The 19194-nt window shown below is 45.8% G+C and overlaps 1 long non-coding RNA gene across 1 annotated transcript; it reads right to left on the reverse strand.

The window, feature by feature from the left end:
- Positions 1 to 144: 144 nt before the first annotated feature.
- Positions 145 to 18141, reverse strand: LOC125919518 (uncharacterized). The gene is made up of 4 exons (XR_007456813.1): positions 17977 to 18141; positions 13102 to 13201; positions 829 to 954; positions 145 to 279 (listed from the first exon to the last, which is right to left on the reverse strand). It is a non-coding gene; the product is annotated as an uncharacterized LOC125919518 (long non-coding RNA).
- Positions 18142 to 19194: the final 1053 nt, after the last annotated feature.

Genomic DNA, 19194 nt, shown 5'->3' on the forward strand with positions numbered 1-19194 from the left:
AAGTGCCAATCCCCTAGTTCACTCTACTAGGAGCAGGGGAAGAAGACCACTTCACAGACATGGTTTCCAGGTAGTACAAGAAGCCAGGTAGATTTGATCTAAAAGAAATCAGTCATAAGATGTTAAGGCATTCCAACTTAACTGGCAAGGCATGATGGCACATTAAATAGGTGGTAGTTGAATGTTTGCAGGCTCCAAGCTGGGAAAGGTAGTCAGGGAAGACTTCCTAGAAGAGTTGCTCCTTGAGAGATTGGTAGACTTTGGACGGAGGCAGACGAACTGGAAGAGTGTTTCAGGAGAAGGGAACACATGAGCAAAGGGCAGGAGGCAGGAAAAATGAAGTTAAGTTGGTCATTCTCATTCATCCTTTGATATTATCACCCCTCACCACCATGTAGCCCATAGTTCCTTATTGTGGAGTCTTTTCTCCAGTAACAATCTGTTCGAGGATTTGAAACCTTGATCCTCATCATCATCCTGTCCCGTGTGGGTGAGCAACCAGAGCAGCTGACCGTAACTGGTGTCATCTACGGGGTCCGGGGGTCCGGACCTGGGACTGACTAATTAATGAAGCCATTTTAGGAGAAGCTGTTTTTTGACCAAGATGTCTATAACAGAGTTTTTCCAATCATGCGTGAGTGGGTCAACCAGTAACTTTTTTTTTTTAGTAATATAAAATAGAGTGGAAGAGAACATTCCAGAATTTATTACAAAAGTAAGGGTAAATATTGCTTTGTAAAACTTTTGTTTCAGTCACATTCACATGGATGTATGGGTCATGCTCACAAATATTTAAGAACACTGCCTGAGTCAGAGCCTTTTTATTACCTCCTCCTCCCGAAGAAATGGCTCCTTGGGAGAAAGCGAGCTGGAGGTCCGTGATGGTAACTGGATGCTTTCCTAAGATTCAAAATGCAGACAGAAGAGAATGCTCCAGCTTTTGGATTTTGCATTCTAAAAAGGAGCCAGAAAAGCATGTCATGGTAAATTATAAAGTGCTTCTGTTACCTTCCTTTCCTTCTCCACCTCCTACCCTCCTTCTATCCATTAATAGGTTCATCAGTGTGGACCAGACAAAACAGAGACGACACAGGCTGCCATGTAATACTGACGCATGGAGTGGACACAGTGACTGATCATGACCCTTAACCGTCTCTCTAAGATACAAAATGACCAGACCTCCCTCCTGTCCATGAACAGATCAACGCTAAGCCTCAGACAGCCATGCCAAGCCTTTGGGTTTCCCAGGTTGCTCAGGGTGAGCCAGAGACTGATAAGCAAGCTAAGCAAATTCCCAGGGTTCCAGCTACTAGGTCAAGTTCCTAAGAGCCAACGGATCCTGCTGTACTCTTCCCCACCCATGGAACATTGCAGCTCGGGTCACTGCACAGGCCGCTGAACAAATGCCCAGTTGGCCCGTGAGCCACGCCTTGATCGCTTCACTGTGGGAGGTCAGTTTCCTTTTCCCCCAAGAATCCAACATTGAACTTCCCAGTCCGTCTTTTCTCATTATATAAGCCAGCTGTTTCCTGCAGCCGCCTGCTGGGATGAGAACACTGGCCCCAGGACCGGTCTCTCCCGCAGGCCGTGGCTACGGCCTCTGTCCTCTTGGATCTCCGTTTCCTCATCTGCAAAATGGGACAGCCCTCCCTTGCCTTCCCACAGGGCCGTGGGGAGGATCTGGTGGCCTCATTGCCACTTCCTTCCCCTTCTGCGAGCGAGGTGGTGGTCGTATCATAAGCCACTGCTCCTGTCTGCCGTCTTGGGGGAGCCCGAGGGGTGGGGGTGAGAGAGAGGCTGGGGTTGGTGCTCACGCGAAACGCTGACCCAGGGATACCTCCATCGTACTTGGCCCCCGGCCCACCCACAACTTCCCCAGCAATCTTGCCGCTGCCGCACCTTAAAACCACCCAGCAAGAAAAGGGGGAAAGTATTTCTCTCAGTGAAGCCCTCAGGTCCTCCCTCTGAAACCAGAGCTTCGGGGAGAGCAGCGAGTGAGCGGTGACTCAGTGTTTAGTCTGTGGCATTTCGTGTGCGGACGGACTCCGGAGGGTCTAGCTAAGCTCCCAGCGGCTCTAGGAGGGGTCCATGTGGGAACGAAGCACACTCAGAGGGCGGCTGAGCCCGGCACAGCCGAGGCTGAGGGGAGACACCCGTCCAGAGTGAGTGAGGACAGAAAGGTTAAAAGGTAGCCCTGAGTGGGCGAGTTGGGGTCAGGCAGGGGATGGTCTGGGGCCAATCAAGATAGACATCCAGGCGGAAGCTTCTGGAGCCAACGTGAGGCAGCTTGGCAGCCAGAGAGTTTCTTCCCCCCCATGGATCCCTGGCAGGGAATGTCAACAGCGCGGGGTCTCGTCAGGGCCCCACGCGTGACCGAAGCAGGGGAAGAGCTGCCGGCCCACCTCAGGCTTCCGGTCAGACCCCCCACCTCGAGCCCAGTGAGCAGGCAGGGATGGTGCCCCCACATCGCAGCCGCTCCAGACGAGGAGAAACTCACATGAGAAACATCTGCTCCTCTTCATGGGAGTAAAATGGCCTCTGTGTGTGCTTGTCTGTTTCCTCCTCATGCCTCCCCTCTTCGATCTCTCTTTCCTCTTGACTTTTGTAAACATAAAGTGTGGTGCCAGGGCTCGCAAACCAAATCCCAGAGATATTGGGGTGGGTTTGACGTGTCATTTGCTACCGCGAAGGCCTGCTTGCCGGGGGAGACATGTCTGCGAGGAGAGGGAGGGAAGGAACGGGGGGCAGGGAGCACGTCGGAGGTGTGAAAGGAATCCAGGGAACGGGGACGAGCTAGGCTCACACCTTGGAGATGTCACCACCTTCTCAGCCCATGTGCTTAGTGACAGCTGTGGAAGCTTTGCTTGGTCCCGTCCTTATGTGGAAACCTCCTCAGCCCCAGGCCATGCCTTCCACCTGCACCTTATTTCATCCAAAGCCTACTGCCAGGACTCAGCAAGTCATAAATAACGGTAAAATAAAGAACATCCAGTGGACGTTAAATAGTTCAATAAATCAGGCTAACTAGACTTCTTCCTGCTCTCACTGGAGGGACTGGTCACAGCAAAAGCAGCTGTTCCCCACTGGCCACTAGCCACTCCCTGCATGGCCACGCCATGCATTTGGACTAATAACTCGATCAGTTTGGAGCACCCATAATTATTTCCTTCTAACGTTATTGCAAAGTCTAGCTACTCTCTCAGGCTCTGCCTTTTATCTCCTGGCTTCCCATTTCCCAGTTATAGGAGACCAGATATACTCCTGCTGATGACCCGAATGTCTTCTGAGGAATGTCCTTCTGACTCAGAGACTGAAATGTGAAAAGAGAGTGGTGTCCTGAACACAGAGGTCACTCGCTTACTGGTCTGGATAGGGGGAGATATGACGAGGAACAAAATAGTCCTTGTGTCATAGCAAGAGAGAAGGTGCTTAATCCCCTTCCTTCAGAGCATATCATTTTATCACTGCCTGACATCATAGTTTATGTTTTATATGTATCTTCTTGCTGTTCCACTACAAGGTAAGCTCCGTGAGGGCAGAGACCTTGACTTTTAGGGTTGATTGCTCACTGCTGTATTCCAGTGCCCCAGACATTGCCTGACACATAGTAGGCATTTGGTAACTATTTATCCAATGGATGAATGGTTGAATGGACCTCTCTGATCAGATTGGATCATGCATGACAAGTAAAATGTCTAACCACATGCACACAATGAGCACAGATATGCACGTGCACCCACACACAGGGGGTAGTGAGGGTTTGTGAGTGAGTATGATAATGATTCTATTAATTCAGACAGTCATGGCAAAAAGCCAAGCTTTTCTGTGCCAGGGATTGTGCTAAGAGTTTATGAGCATTGACTCAGTCAATACTCCCAATGTCTTGTCCTATTTTAAAGCTGATAGAACTTTCAGAGAGATTAAATGACTTGGCAAAGTCAAGACTTAGTTAAGAGCAGACCTGGGACTTGAAATCAGGTCCATCTGCCTATAATGTCCCTACCTCTTAACCGTGATACTTCCTCAAAATCATCTTTTCAGTCAGACACTCATTGTGTTCAGCAAAACACTATTAGATGATTATTATTTGACTTCTCATGGTTGCCTTATCTCCACTACTAAATTAGAACTTCCTAGTGAGGGACTATATCTTATTTATTACATTCCAAACAAGACCTCGTACTCTGACCTGCACATAGCAGAAACACAATGCGTGTCTATTCCATTAGTTAATTAATATAACCATTGGGTACATAACAAAAGAGAAGTCAACCACAGATGACACCCAAAGAAAGAAAGAAATGATAAGATGAAAGTGTCAAAATGGCCCTACCTGGTGGGAAACCTCTGGTTTCTAGGGTCAAGTTTTATTCCTCTTTATATTTTCAATTGTTCACAAAAGTCTTGGCATCATCTTTGATGCATGAATTAAGAAAAACTGGTTCACAACCTGTGAATTTCAGAGTAATGGAATTAAAGAGTCTTGAGGGGTGTTTTATCTAGATATTCAAAGGCTTTGATGGATAAGCACCTATTATGATGCACAACATACAGAAAATACTCAAACACCTTGTTGAATGAATCAGAATGGTATCTGACATAGAGAGAGGATTCAATAACTGGTTGCCAAAATGTACGATTAAATGATTTTTGCTGGTCTAATAAAAATGTCTCCATTTATCTAGTCAGGCACATTTTTGCATTTATTATTTCAGTTAATCCTCATATCAACTCTATGGATCAATAATAATATAGGAAACTAAGGGAATGGCCTGGGAAAGAGGGCCTTCACAATTCCATCTAGGCCTTGTCTGATGTATCACCTGTATTTTACAGGTAAAGAAACTGAGCCTCAGAAAAGTTAAGTAATTTGCTTAAGGTCCCACAGATATAAGGGGTGGATATAGGAATTGAACTGCTTGACTCCGAAAGTTTAGCCATGATGCTTGGTCCTGTCCTGTCGGTTCCTTCTGGCAGAAGTGCTATGTCCTGGCATCATAATAGTCCTGGGAAACCCCTAAGCCAGCTACTGGAAAGAACTTCAGATACATGGCAGTGGCTTAAGGTGGCCCTCAGTCTTCTGACTTCCCCAGTGTTCCACAGCCAGAGTCCTCCCTGCTCTCCCTCCTTGGCAGTAACAACTTCAAAGCATGGGAAAGAACACACAACAATTGAGGGCTCTTGGCCCAGTGAGGTGTCCAGTATCCAAGTTCTTTGCTTTTGTTATGTAATTTAGGTCTCTCGAAAACATATGAAGTGGATATTGATCTTATTCCCATTTTATGGAGGAAAATACTGAGGCTTAGGGAGGTTAAGATATATGTCTAAGTTCACACAGCTGGTAAGTGGCAGAGCTGAGTTCAAACTCAGGTCATCTGGCTTCCCAAACTCTTAAGCACCATGACTGCTTTATTTACATTTATGGTGTTTAGAAACTACCAGTTAAGACATTACTGTTGATATAATAATTATAATCATGGCAATCATGTAGTTACTTATTGTTTGCAAGGCATTTCAAAGTGTATTCTTCATCTGATCCCTCTGCTAGTGTTATGGAATGAGTAAAATGCCACATTTTACTGATAAGAACCTGAGGCTAATGCAGGGAAACAACTAAAGAACTGGGAATTTGAACCCAGGCCTGGATGATTCCAACAACTGGATAACACCAACACCCTCCTGGTATCCCTGTCCTTACCCTTAAATTTCCTGGCATTCTTATTTTGATGTTGCCCTTGCCCTTGAAGTTGTACTACACACCTCATCTGCTCTCCATGTCTTGTACTGTATATTTCTTGGGAACTACAGTCAGGAAGATTACAGGGAAATACAAAGACTTGATGTTGATGCCTCAACCCTCTACCTTCTACTGCACCGATCAGCCCTGGTTGTCTGCCCTGTCCCACAAAATTATTAGGGCTCTGCTCTCACAAGGACTTTAAAATAGATGGACGCTGGGGCGCCTGGGTGGCGCAGTCAGTTAAGCGTCCGACTTCAGCCAGGTCACGATCTCGCGGTCCGTGAGTTCGAGCCCCGCGTCAGGCTCTGGGCTGATGGCTCGGAGCCTGGAGCCTATTTCCGATTCTGTGTCTCCCTCTCTCTCTGCCCCTCCCCCGTTCATGCTCTGTCTCTCTCTGTCCCAAAAATAAATAAAAAACGTTGAAAAAAAAATGTTTAAAAATAAATAAATAAATAAATAGATGGACGTTGGAAGGATGCTCCTGTTCCACCAGAATGCATTTGGTTAGAAAAAATGTGATATGGGGTACCGTCTCATTAACGAGCAGAATGGCTTCATCAAGTAGGATCTGAAATCATCCCTTTAAGCAACTACTAACCAACAGAAATAGAGGTAAATATATGTGCAGAGTAAGAAGTGCAGATGTTAAGTGGAATGCCCTTTAGCATGTAGGTTTAGACCCTTTCAAATTATGTTACAAAATCTATAAAAACCTGTTGGAAAATGAGTAATTCAAAGAGATGCCTCTGGGTGTTTTCCAGAATAAGCAAGTTTTGTTGTTATCATTAGAATCAACATTGTCAGAGCGAGTCTTACACATTAATTGAACTAGCAAATGCTTCTGAGTATAATTTTAGCAATCAACGAATTATATTAATAACCCTTAATGTCTGTATGAATTTATGGCATGCAATATTTTTTCACATATAATGTACTGTTTTGTCCTTACCCCAACCATTGAGATCTTTCCATTTAGATAGAAGAAAACGAAGGTTCAGATCTGAGATCCCCTGAATTCAAATTCATTGTTTTTATTTTTCTATTACTCTTAAATATAATAATAATAATAATAATAGAAATTAAGGGAATGGCCCGGGAAAAGCGATATTCTTTCCCACCCTTACAGTTCTGCCTGGGTCTTGCCTGATGTATTGTTCTTCTTGTATTTGACTAAGGATGATGAAAAATGAGTTAAATAGATGTGATTCCTCCCTTCTGGATGATTACATTTCGATAAGGCAATAGTGATGCCCATCTAAAGAGTATGTATTTCTTCATTCATCAAATACAAGGACATGGGGCTTTGCTGGCACCTAAGGAGGTCTTGTGAAAATTACAAAAAGGCTCTTCACCTTCTGAGAGGATGTGACCCCAGATAAAGACACAACTACCAACCAGCAGAGCACTGGTCAAAATTTTAGCCCCCACTTGTCCCTCAAGCTAGATACCTTTGTCTAGTGTACAAATTTCACAACCAGAGGCAGAGACTCACATTCTAGAGGAGGAGGAGAATATATATATAAATAGATCATTACAGTGATGCAACAAATTTCATTTAAAAATTTTTGAAAAAGACACTACAAGAGAATAAACTAGGAGTTCCATTCAGAATTTTACTTTCATACTCTTGCTGAGGTTTGAGAAAGCCCAACTAGTGATGTCCTTTTTTCCCTTCCTCAGAACCAATTGGAAGATAAAATTTAGAAATAAGCTGTTATCAGAGACTTTAGGTTGATGGATAAGTAGACTTCTTCGTACTAAAACCCCAGAATCAGACTAATTTACCCATCTGGTCAGTTGCAAACAGTTTCAGATTTTCACTGCATACCACCCACCTGGACCCACCCTGGGGCCTAGCCATGCCAAACTCAATTTTTGGAGAAGGCCAGCAGAATGTGTGCTTCCTGCAAAGTGAATTATATGCCAGAGAAAGAGGGAAGAAAAGGTGGTGACTCTCATTCCCAGTCACCTATCCTAAATTCACAATTTCAAACATTTGAAAGGCTGGGAGCTCTAACAGAGCTTCTCCTCCATGGAAAGAAACACCAGATGTGAGGAAGAACTCCCAGTCTACCCACTTCCCATTTAATGAACAGAATGATGTATTCATTCCTATTCCCAGAACCGGACCACAAGCAGGGGCCATAGCTGTGCCACTTTCCATTTTATCTCTGTGGTACCTAGTGGGAACTCATTAAACATCTGTTGAAAAAAATGTGTTGACTGAAATGATCAGAAAGTCTTCCAGAAAGGAAATAACATCTGGGTTGAGCCTTAAAGAATCAGTAACCAAGAAACATCAGTGATTAAGGGGATTTGGAAGTCGTTCAATAGGGTCACAAGATTTTGTGAAAAGGGGAAGATTGGAGGCAGCACGGGAGAAAGCGGGTCATAAAATGCCTTGTGTGCCAATCAAGCAAGTATTGGAATACAAAGAAAAATAAACAAGGATGAACCATAGATGAATGTAGTAATATCTGGGTTCACATGATAGTAGATGTGACCTTATGGGTATGCCTCCTCCAGACCTCCTATTCAAATACCCATGGAGATGCTCCAAAAGGTAAAAACATCTTCAACAGGGTGAGAAAGATAAGGAAGCATAGTAAAGTGCATGGTTTCTGGAAGCGATACATATGGTAAAAATTTTGAGAAGAAACTAGAGCAAGGTAGGGAGTCAGAAGTGCTAAGTTGTTGGATGGTGGGGGTGGAGCAGGTCGTAACTCTTTCCAGAGTGTTTAGGGTAAGCCTGCCTGAGGAGGTGGCATTTGAGGAAAGATCTGAAGGAGCCGTGGGAATGAGTATCTAGGGGAAGTGTGCCAGGCAGAGGAACAGCCAGGGCCAAGGGCCTCCGGCAGGGTGCACCTAGACATTCCAGGAACAACACAAGGTCCAGGGTGGTTGGCGTGGAGAGGGCAAGGGGCAGGTGGGAGGAGATGAAGAAACGGGGCAAAAAGGGATGTCACCACAGAGGCCTTGAGGACACTTGAAAGACCTTTGACTCTTCCCGTGCAGAAAACTGGAGACTTTGGGGTTTTAGTAGATAAGGGTGTGATGTGACTAAGTCTCTAAAAGGGTCACTCGGATGCTGTATTGAGGCGAGACCATGGGGGGACCAAGGATGGGAGCAGGGAACCAGTGTAGGGAGCTATCACAGTAATCCAGCTCAGAGAAGGCGGTGGTTTGGACCACGGTGAAAGATGGGAGATGGGCTTATTCTGAACCTATTTTGAAGGGACAGTCAGCAGGATCTCCTGATGGATTGCTTAGAGGTGTGACCGCAGGGTCAAGGATGATAACACCATTTGTGGCCTGAAAAACCAGAGGGGTAGAATTGCTGTCAAATGACTAAGTTTGGGAAGACTTTGAGGGAACAGGTTTAGGGGATAAAAATGTAGTGAAGTTTTGACACGCTGAGTTTGAGACATCCATCAAACATACAAATGGAGATGTTGGGTCTACAGCTGGACATTTGAGTAAGGAGTTCAGGTGAGAGATGCCTGGGATGGAAGTTTCAGTTTCAGAGTTTTCAGCATGTGAGTGGCATTGAGAACCATGAAGCTGGATGGGATTATCAGGGGAATGAGTGTAATCCAGAAGACCAAGTCCAATTCTCAGAGCTCTCCAACAGTAGCAGAGGAGGGAATAGCAGGGGAAACAGGGAGGGAGAAGCCAGAGAAACAGTAAAACCAAGAAGGTGGTACTCTGGAAGCCAAGGGAGGAAGTAAATCGAGAAGGAGAAAGTGATCATCTATGTAACATGCAGCTAATAGGCCAAGTAAGATAAGGACTAAGAAATGACCCTTGGATATGGTCTCAGGTTAGGCAATGGGGACCCCAACCACAGTACTTTCAGTGGAACAATGGGGCAGATCAGAATGGCCTTAAGAGAAAGTGGGAGAAGAGGAAGTGGACACAGAGTATAGACACCTCTTAGAAGGAATATAGCTGCAAAGGGAATCAAAGAGTAGAAAGGCTTTGGAAGAGCAGAATCATGGGAAGTTCATTTGTTTTTAAGACGTAAGGGATAACAGCACATGTGCATGTTTGCGGATTTGATCTAGCAAAGAGCAAAGATTGATAAAGTAGGGAAAGAGGAGAGAATCATTGGAGATACTGTCGAGTGATTGGTTTTAGATTAAAGCCTGCGTAGCACATTTAGTGTAAAGAAAGGGCTGGCAAAGAAGGTGGGACGGACACTTCTATGGCATGGACAGCAGGGCAGGTTGGTCATGGAGTAAAGGGCTGGGGGTGAATGGGGACACTAGCTAAATATATTACGGTATTTCTGAATAACCAGTGTACGTATTTAAATTGAAAGTCCAAAACTATAATAAAAACTAAGATGTATATGGCTTTACAAAAATATACAATATTGACGGTGATGACAAGAAGAAGCTGGCTCTATAACTCAAATTTAAACTTTAAAAAAATTAGGAAATACGTGGTAAAGGGAGGCAGAAGGTGAAAAGATAAACAAAACTCCTCATGGATTCAGGGATTAAAAGCAATGGACCCTCAACTCTGATAATTAGAGAAATATGGATTTCAAGCATATTTTATAATTTCAGAGATAACAAAATCTGTAGTAGAATGTAAAATAAGTATTTGAAATTTGGATGCCCTAAAATCCAAGAAGTCTGATCACTTTTCCCTATAAGCCACATGGGACAGGCCAAAGCCACGCCCAGAATGAGGCCCCAGGAGTTTGAAGGCTCTGCCGGAGAAGCAGGAAGTAAGTAGCTAAGCAGCTTACTTCACTTTTATGTTTCCTTCCAGGGGATTTGAATTATTTGTGAGATTTGCAAATTTGAAGGCAAGCAAAACCCCCCACATATCCATTGAGCAAACAAGGACAGGTTCTGTCACCTGTAGCCATCATCAGTGTCATATAGATTATAATCTTGGGGCATCTGCTGAGTTTGGCTGCAGGAAGGTCTCTGCTCCTTCTTAAAGACAGTAAGAAGCCCACATTCCTCTTCTCTGCATTCTCAGAGAGCCCTGCTCCACCCACCCTCCCTTCCTCTCCTTCTCCCCAACTGCTACCCTTCCCTACACACACACACACACACACACACACACACACAGAGCCCCACTCCTTCCCAACACACAAGCAGCTGGGTTCTCATGATTGGAATGATACGAGGTCTATTTATTTTGGGTTAAGAAGAAAATGTTTATAATTCACAAAGTCAATGAATGGTTTCCTAGCAACTTCTTGTACAACTATTGTGAAATAATATTCCCTTTCTTTCTCTCTCTCTCTCTCTCTCTCCTTTTCTCCCTCTCATATCCTCTTCCTGACCACCAAGGATTCTTTTTTTTTCTGTTTTAAATAACAGAACACATTGAGGGTTTTATAAAAACTGGGAATCTTTCTGTAGGAAATACATGTAAATATGTACATATTCGCTCACAATTCAATTGTGATGTACTCAATTCCATTCACGATTCAAGGAGTTCATGGAATTCCTGAAACCTACCCGGTTAATAACCCTGTCCTACACACAGGTAGCATAACATTCATTTTCCATCCCTCTCATCCAGACAAGGAAAAAACAAAACAACAGCACGTGGTTATCCCTGCAAAAATATGATGGACTCCACTCACTTCAGAATATTTCTTCCACCCTTCCCCAACATTATTCATTCAAACCCCAAAGCATCAGTGCTCCTGCCCAGAGGGATCTGATCTGCCTGCTTCTGCCTGCATTCTCCCAGCCAGCAAGCATTTGGGAAATGGGAACATACCTTATGATGGCCTGAGGAGAATGCCATTAACATAGGCAACTCGAAAGCCTTCCAAACCCAATAAAAATGGCATCAGTGGTCTCCTCACCCGGCTCCATTTCACAGGCTCATCACCACTGGGTGTTGACCATCTGTGAGTGCCCAAGAGCCAAGGCCAAGTGCAGAGGCTGTACTGCCCTGGACCCTTAACAGAGCCCAAAGTTGACTTCATTGCGTCATGAGGCCCCAGGGGCCTTTTAAATGTCAGCTTAGATCCTTGGTCACATCAGTGTCACCAAGTTGGAACATCTTGATCAAATCCTTTACAAAATGAAAAACACATTGAATAAAAGAAGATATTAACAATTGTCTTGCCCTGAATATTCTTCTTTAGTTCTCCTCAGAAACAACCTTCTGAAATATCACTTCAAGGAGCCAATATGGCATGAGGATTAAACAGGTAGCCTCTAGAGTCAGAGTAACCTGGTTGGAAACCCATTGCCACCACATATCGGCTGTGTGACTTTGGACATGTTTTTTATCTCTCTGTGCCTCAGTTCCGTCTGTAAAAGGAGACCAATAATGTTGGAAAAAACCTCTGGTATAGGGTTGTCATGTGGATTAAATGAGTCACTATGTAGAAGACACTTGAAACAACATCTGGCGATAGGAAGTGCTCAATAAATATAAGCCGCCACCACTCTTCCCATTTTACAGATTAGAAACTAAAGCTCAGAGGGCAAAGTGACTCTCTCAAGATCACACCCCTAAGCTACATCTCTAGCAAGTGATTCTAAGGACTGGGGTCACAGCCAATCTGTGATGCTTCCAATCTTCCTTGAACACCAAACCCTTCAAAACGATCGCCTTTTTAAAATCAGTCTTTGTGATACTGCATCATTCCTGTGATAGTACTGCCTAAAATGCAAACCTGCGTCTTACTATAAGGAAACATCACACAACCCAAATTGAGGGCCATTCTTTAAAAACAACTGGCCCATACTCTTGAAATATGTTAAGGTCATGAAAGACAAAACGTGAGGGCTATTCCATATTGAAGGAAACTAAAGAGACATAACAATCAAGTTTAACACACAGTCCTGGATTGGACCCAGAACCAGAAAAAAAATTTTTTTTTGCTACTAAGGATGTTATTAGGTCAATTGGCTAAATTTGAATAAGGTATGCAGGTTAGATATAGCATTATATCAACATAAATCGCCTGATTTTGGTCATTGTAAGAGAATGTCCTTGTCACTTAAGAAAATATACATTGAAGTATTTCAAGATAAAAGGACACTGTGTCCACAACTCCCTTTCAAGCAGTTCAGAAAAAAAAAATATATATATATATATATACACATATACATATATATACATACATACACACACGCACACACATGGGGCGTGGGGGGAGAATGACAAAATAAATGTGGCAAAATGGCAACATTTGGGGAATCTAGAAGAATATGAGGGAATCTTTGTGCTATTCTTGCAACTTTTCTCTAGATCTGGAATTACTTCAAAATAAAAACATTTTGGAAAAAGAAACACAAAGAACCAATCTTCTCCCTGCCAGTGATTGCCCCTGAGCATACAAAGTGTGGGGTAGAATTTCTCTGCGGCCTCACCTACAGATACAGCTTCATTCCAGCGAAGACTTCCTTGTTGATGTTAACACAGTTGATTTGTTTTTCCAAGAGAAGATACTCCACCACCACCCATTGGACCCTTATAAAAAGAGAGACATTTCAAAATTAGAAGGCATTATTCTCTCTTGTCCAAGAGGATGTAGCAATTTCTCACTCCTTTTCCCCACTCCTGAAAACTGTCCATGGTTACACTCATCACTCGACACCCACTGACAAAACCCTTTTTTGTCTGCCAGATTTTCACAGGCTTCTAAAGAATGCGGCGAATTTGCCCTGCCTGACTGTGGTTCATTTGTGCAAAATTCCTCAACCCCCTTTTCCATTCACACTTTCATCGTCCGTGCCCTTTTGTCCCATAGGCCCCTTAAAAACAGCACCACAGAGTGAGTGGATGGTCAGGGCCAGGGGGGAGGCCGCAGGCCGCTGAGTCAGCAACGGTAAGCACCTACTGGCTACTGCCAACTGAGCCAGCCGGGAAGGAGGCAAGCCTGGCCCGCCCTCACAGAGCTTCCACTGGGCAAGGGAAGTGGAACCAAAGTTTGGGGGGTGTTGCCGAAGGGAGATGCAAGGTGCTGGGGGCGGGGGGGAGCTGTAGAAAGGGAGCCGACTTATCCTGCCCAGGTCAAGGGAAATCCTGTGCCATGGATCAGGGGGAGTTGGGTGGGGAGTGGGGAGCAAAAAGAGTGTTTTCCACTCATAAGAATAAACACCTGTACTTTTTTTGGAAACAAAACAGCACCAGGGGTAGAAAAAGGAGTGAGTGATTCTTCCTTATCTTTTCACCCACGGGGATACCTATTCTCAAACTCCGTGTGCACTTCCCCTCCTACCTCCCTGCCACCTGGGGTCACCTGGCCACACCCAAAGCTGGATGGCCAGTGGAAGGAGAGCACTTTGACTGGCACTCACCAATCATGATTCATCCCAGGGCTGGGTAAGGGCTCAGCCTCTCCAGAACAGCACAGCCACCATAACGCAAAGCCAAGCTGTTCTCCCGGTGGTGGGTAAGGTAGCCCTGGGGCTGCTGGGTAGGAAACCAAAGGTATCTGCCTCGTCCTAAGCCAATGTCTCCAGCCTTCCCTCACAACTCAGACAATCCGGTTTTGCATACAGCCTCAGTGCAGTGGTCCTCCAACCTAAACACGCATCATTATCACTCGGAGACAGAAGCTTCTGTGCTTGGCATCCTTCCAGATTTTGCCCTACGTACCACTTTATCAGCTATTCATTTGTATCTTTTATAATGAAATGGTATCATAAGTATAGCCCTTTCTTAAGTTCTGTTAGGTCATTCTAGTGAACTATCAACTGGGAGAAGGCACAGGGGTCATGGGAACCCCCACTGGTGGCTGGCATTGAAGAAAGGGCAGCCTTGGTGGGGAGCTTGCCCTTCGACTAATGGATCTGATGCTAACTCTGGGTGGTTAGGGACAGAATTGAATTGAATTGTGGGACACACACTTGTCAGAGATCTGGTGTAGGAATGCACTCATTTAATCCTTATATATATCACATTATCATCATTGTCCCCAGTTTAGAGACGAGGAACAGACTGACAGGGTCCCACATTCCCATGGTCACATAGGAAGCAGTGGAGTCCAAACCGAAACTCAGATGGGGGTCTCTAGAACCTGAGCTCTAAATCCAGGTGACAGCTGAACACAAGGCCAGGGTACCATGCACCTGTTGCGTATGTGAACGATGCTCCGGTGTTGCACCACATGGAGCCCCGTAATCACCTCCCCAGTCCGGGTTAGACTCGTTCGGTCATGAATCACCTGGGGCATTTGTTAAAAATAGGGATTCCCAAGGCCCTTCCCCTGAGGACTCTGATTCAGTACGTTTGGGGTGAGCCCTGGGAACTTTTATTTTTAACAGGCTCCCCAGACGGTTCTGACCACCTGGCAAGTTTGGCAAACGTGGTGCTGTGCCACTGTTAGCAGCCTCCTTCCCCAGCTGCACGGGAGGGCCAAAGAACCTGCCTTGCTGCCACCCAGTATTTGTCTGAGTACCTGACACGTCCCTATACAGAGATCCTAAGAGCTGGATATGGTCTCCTCCAGTCTCCACACCGTGGCTCAGTCTTCCACGTGGAGGAATTTTAACCAATTAGGCAGTACGAAACCAACGCGACACGGCCAAAGCCAAGCCCATCCACAGCCCCACTCCTGCTTCCTGCTCTTCCTCCTGTGTTCTCCAAGTCAGCAAATGACCCACCATCCACCTAGACGTCAGGGCCACGAATCTGTGGCACATCCTTCCTGCACTTTCTCCTTCACTCCTCCACTCCTGGTCACCGTTTTCTAGCCATTTCTTCCTCCTTTGTGATACAAACCAGCTCGTCCTCTTCTTCCTTCCGCTGGAGGACACCCCACTCTATTTTTCCCCAGACCTGCTTACTCACCAGGCTTTCTGTCCTCGTCCTTCACACCCACCCCATACATGCACCCTCTGGAGGCAGACTGTATACTCCAAAGATGATTACGACAACATCTCCCATTTCACATGCTCTTCTAGAATCTTCTCACTATTCCAAAAGAGGTAGGGTCTAATGTTCCTTCTCTTGAGCATAGGTACATTTTTGTGACTATTTCAATCAAGAGAGTATGCAGAAGCGATGTTACCTGACTTCTGAGGCGACTTCCTGGTGGTGACTCAGATACCCCTTTGCCCACTGTGACTGACACTCACTCTTGAGACCTTCAGTCTCCACCTGTGCCTCCGTGTCGGCAATCAACTGCCCTGAGACTGCCGAGCCAGGAAAGAAGCCCAAATTTGCCCACACTCAGAGACCACATGGAACGGCCCCGAGGCTACGTGAAGAGAGATGCCTGACAGGCTCTCAGGGGCTCCAGCCCCTTCGGCCACCATTTGGCTGCAACCACGTGAAAGACCCCAAATCAGAATTGACCAGCTGAGCCCCTTCCCAAATTCCTGACCCAAAGGAATTATGAGAGATGACAAAATCATTGTGGTTTGAAGCCAGAAAGTTTCTGGAGTGGCTTTTGCATGCAGCAGCTGCTAACTGGAACCCTCTTTAATGGACACACAGTGGCCAGAACTATATGAAGCCAGAGAGCAAACTATTTGTTACCACTCAGCATGGATATTGAGAGGAAGTGCTTTTGACAGGGGGATTTCCTCCTCGTTGAATCCTGTCTTAAAAAAAAAAAAACAAAAAAACAAAAAAACAACTTGGGCTTGTGCTTTGTCTGGATTTGGGCAGATCTGGGTTCAAAGAAACCACTTTGGCTGGGTTGGTTAGACACCACCCTTCTTGGAAACTGCACTGCATTGAAAGAATAAAGAGAGGCCATGGATGAGGAGGGAGAGGAAAAACACACCAGGCAGAGGCAGTAGTGGGGGGGGTCCCTATCTAAGGCAAGAAAAAGAGCAATATGTACTCAGGACTGCAAGAAGGCGAGGGGCCCTTAGACAAGTGCCCACCTTGGAAAACCCTGTTCCAGGGGCTTAAACAATTCAAGGTTTATTTTTCTCATTATATTAGAATCGTGTCCATGAGACGCCCATATGATCTTGGCACTGGACAACATCTGTGCCCACCAGCCAGTCTTCAACTGCCCAAACTCGCAACTGTTTAGGGGCTTTTTCCCAAGTCAGAGCAGGTCACTCTGCCCTCGGGTAGGAGAACCGAAGTGTGCGTTCCACACTGGCTCCCACAGTCCCCTCGAAGGGTGAAGCTCCAGGTGCCCATGAGGGATTGTACTTCATGGCTCACCCTTTATTGCCTTTCTCCCCATCCTTGTCTCCTGTCGCCTCTCCCTTTTCAGCATTTCCTGGGATCACTTACCAAATAAATGACTTGCATTCTGTGAAGCTAATGCGGCAGAAGCAAGATGGGGAATGGCAGGTGCCGATGCTGGAAAAGTAGGCAGGGACCAGAGAGGCAGGGACTTGCTTGAGGACACACAGAAGTTAGAGGCAGCGCTGGAATCGGCCTTGGCCGATTGGGCAGCACATCTATCCATTTCAGGCTGCCCTAAGCTCACTAAGAAGCCAAGAAACAAAATCACAATTTATAATCTTGGTATTTCTTCCTGCAGATGACCTCACCTGAATTCTTACCTCTCATGGCTTCCTCCCACCAAGTAGCACCCACCACAGAGCATTTCTCTGATGCTGAAACCATCAGCAGACCAAAAAGCAACAAAAACAAAGACTCAGTAGGAGCTGGGAGCGCCTTACAAGTATACCCACATCAGTCAGCTCAACGTCAAAGAAACACCCCAAGTCAGACTCTGCCCAGTGTATGCCTCCTCCATGTGCTAGCTGTGTGGCCAAGGACAATTTTCATAACTTCTCTGTGCTTCCTCTGTAAGTACAGATACACTCATAATGCTACCTCGCTGGGTCATTTCACAATAAAATGTACAACATGAACAGGTGCCTAGGTCACGCCTGACCACCGTATATGCTTGGGTAATAGCCAGCCCCTCTCATTCCTCCTACACATTCGCTTTTTCCGAACAGAATGAAAGATCAAGTAGAGGTGTATTGGCCAAATAATGGACTCCATTTGCCTGGCGTTTCTTAGCCTACTAGCTTCACCTGATTATTTCTAGGAGGCTAATACCTCATTACAATAACACTGCACTCTAATACCAGTGGGCCCATAAACAGAGGCCCCACTAAAATAAAACCATTATAATCATGGCTCAGATTTAATCACTGGCTAGTGGGCTCCCCAGTGGTTTGACCAAGAGCCAGGCAATAGTCAAATAATCAAACTGCAGATGCTGGGATAGCAAATCAGCTCAAATTTAAACAGTGGCAGAGACCCAAACTACAGTGGGGAGAAAAGGGGGATGGGGAGGGGGGGAGACGCAGGCTTACACAACGTCGGAATTTCCCTTCCACGGCCTCCCAAGTTAATTGGCCCGTAAAATAACTGGGCTTGTTAATGAATAATAGGCTCGTTCCTGAGAGGCATCTAGGTCAGGCAGTCACTCTGGGCCTGCTGGCTGTTGAGGCTGCTCTTAGAGGTGAAAGGGAGCCCTCTTGAAGACAGAGGCATTATGATCTCCATCCTACTGGTTGCTCACGGGCACTCCGCTGCTTGGAAAGAGGACCCTGAGCCATAGAACCAATAATGGGAGGGAAGGAGAGGCAGGTCAGTTTTAGCGGGCTGAAGCTTACACAGTTTGAGTGCCCACTAAAGAAAAATAAGACTGGGCACCTGGGCAGCTCAGTCAGTTAAGCGTCCAACTCTTGATTTTGGCTCAGGTCAGGATCTCACGGTTTGTGAGATCGAGCCCCGCATCAGGCTCTGTGCTGATGGTGTGGAACCTGCTTGGGATTCTCCCTCTCCCTCTCTCTCTCTCTCTCAAAATGAATGAACATTAAAAAAAAAAGAAGAGACAAATAAGACAAACTATGCATATAAAACATGTTCGACCATTCAATACCACCTTGCATGAAAGAGTGGTCATGCCAACCAACCAACCCAAGGAGAAGTTTGAGGGAGGGGAACTGGAATGGGAAGAGTTAGCAGTCTTAGCCCACTGCAGCTCAAACACCTTACAAAAACGTAGGGCCACGTGGGCGTCAAGCTAGAGCTGCTCCTCGGCGGGTGAGAGGTCTGAACCTTCATTAGCTTCACGGTATGCCCACTGCAGTAGGGAACTAAGACCACCAACTCCTGAGTGTTTCCCGTTTTGCTTCCCGCTGTCATCCCATCAGCCCATGAATGCTGGTGCTACCTAACTTCAGAGATGGGCTGCCACTAAAAGCATGGCGAGTGGAGCCCATCCCGGGGTGAGTGTCTGAGGGCACACCAGACTCTTTCCAAACCCGAAATGCCAAGTGCTTTTGATTTCTCGGCGGGCAGTGCTCTCCATGAGAAACTGTGTATTTAAACACTAGGTGCTTCACGAAATAGGTAGACATATTGTTTCAAGGAACCCAGACGTTCGAAGAGAATTGCCATTCAGACCCTCCCCAGGCAGGCTGACCGTGGCAGGAAGCATTGTGGCTAAGAGGAAATTCAGCAGATTTGGGTTCAAGTTCTGGCTCAGTCACTTGCGAGCTCTGTGACCTTAGGTAACTTACTTA

The sequence above is a fragment of the Panthera uncia genome, chromosome B4 (genome assembly GCF_023721935.1).
Source record: "Panthera uncia isolate 11264 chromosome B4, Puncia_PCG_1.0, whole genome shotgun sequence".
NCBI lineage: Eukaryota > Metazoa > Chordata > Mammalia > Carnivora > Felidae > Panthera > Panthera uncia.